Raw genomic sequence first — 1,994 nt, 5'->3', positions numbered from 1 at the left:
GCCACCAGGGAGGGCCACCACCAAGGGTTTTTAATTTGTTAGTCTTTGATCTCTTTGTTTCAGTTCATGCATAACATACCTAGCTTCTACTAATTTCAGAATACTCCTCCAAAATGGTGTACATAATTCCCCTATCAAAGCACCAGTACAAGCTACTACCCCATCTATATGATCCTTATCTCCAGCAATGTGGTCAATGAAATAAATTCTGCTCTAGGTTGTATAAGCAACACATATGGATGTATATTTCTCCTGGTCTCCCTTCAATCCCTAGATGATTCCAGTAGAGAATGCAAGCAGCCTTCCATTAGTTAATTCAGGTAATCTACCAAGTCATCCTCAGACCATATAGAAGGACTGGTAAAGGTGTTTGCAATGCAACCTGTATGCATTTTTTAAACACTTCAAAATTAAGAGAAATGTCACCATAGACTGCTAGAATCTGTGAATTCACAGAATTGTGGACATTGTTTCCCAAGTTCACCAATTGCAGCTATATAAGCTCATCACAGAAAGGCAAGGTGTTGGACTGCAGGGCACTACATAGGTCTCCCATAAACCCAAAGCTGTGAAACAAACCTGTGTTCAGTACATTATTTTAACCCAATGCCCAGGAATGTTCTAAGGACCGCCATATACTTTTTAATTCACCACCCAACACTTCTGTTTGTGTGCTACCTGCCATTAGGGCATCCACTTGTATCTTCTGCCCTGACCTAACTGTCCCTGGGCATTCTTAAGAGGGGGCCATGAACACAGAGAACTAAAAAGCATCTTTATGTTGCATTTTCTGGAGAACTTTCTGAAGAATCGTTCAGAGTAAAAACTGAAGGTCATTGAGTAGGATCCTATCCAGTGTGCTCTGGATATGTCACTCTGCATGGTATACCTGATTCGATTGTTCCATGATGACCAGACCAGTTTGTCTGAACTTAAGGGTAACAACCCTTGGCACCATTTTTCTCAATATCCATATGCCGAACTCCTCAGGTTGTTCTGGTATTTAGTCAGTTTGCCCATTTAGTCTAAAAGCTTTTGTCTGTTCAAAACAAGTTAAGCAGTAGGTAGCTGGTTCTTCCTGATCATCCACTTCAGCCAGACTGGAGGAAGCCCATTACAGATTTGAAGCCACTTGGGTTTGGCATTGAGGACTTCAATAAGACACTACATAAATGGAATAAAATAGATGTCATTGATGACAGTTTCCAGGAGCATCTCACAAATTCTGCTCATAGTCCATGCAGTTGTATTCTGAACAACTACAATGAGAGCTTTCATTACTTGTATTCAGGTAGGTACAGGCTGTCCAAATAGTGGTTTGAGCTGATTGAACACTGGTTCTTCCGAGATAACGTCAAACGTCCTCACTGCCACATTGCTGTGGTAACAATAAGGGCTCTTGATGTATTCTTTACTCAGAAGGAAGAGATGAGGAACAATGTCATCTTCATGAGGCACACCCATGCTGCTTTGCAGGTGTTCCAGTTGTCATTATCATCATTTTCATCCTGCTTAGTTAGTGTCTGTGTAGAAGATGAACTTTATCATTTGGCTCTTGTTTTTTTTCTCTCTTAGAACCTTTGTGATTTCTAAACCATTTCCTTTATTGCTAGTGGCTACCTAGCAGTAGGTTTGACAAGATCCATGAGTATTCTAAAGGACAGAATCACATTCATCAACTAGATACAGGCAGATTGAAAGTCAAATCCTCTCAGGAGTGGTCCCCATAGAATTTCCATTTCAGAATATCTAGCTTACTGAGAGTAGAAATCAAACATACAATAGTGAATAATGATGTTTTGGATATATAGCTATAGATATGAACAAAAAGAAGCAAACAATAAAAGGAAAGTTAGAGCCTCTGGTAGTCAGGTAACCGTTTTTAAGCTCTTTCCTGGGAGAATCTGATAAGTGGGTATTTTGGTCTGCTTTCCTGCATTTGGTCCCAAGGGCAAATGGCTATTCTGCTCCCATTAAGAAATTAGGTGTTTGCT

The 1,994-nt window shown here is 40.2% G+C and overlaps 1 pseudogene; it reads right to left on the bottom strand.

Moving 5' to 3' along the window:
* Window positions 1-1,464, bottom strand: part of LOC105853661 — a 13,725-nt pseudogene extending 12,261 nt beyond the window's left edge.
* Window positions 1,465-1,994: the final 530 nt, after the last annotated feature.

This window comes from Condylura cristata, unplaced genomic scaffold, assembly GCF_000260355.1.
Source record: "Condylura cristata isolate star-nosed mole 26May11 unplaced genomic scaffold, ConCri1.0 scaffold00015, whole genome shotgun sequence".
NCBI classification, from domain to species: domain Eukaryota; kingdom Metazoa; phylum Chordata; class Mammalia; order Eulipotyphla; family Talpidae; genus Condylura; species Condylura cristata.
This window is presented reverse-complemented; position numbering and strand designations above follow the sequence as displayed.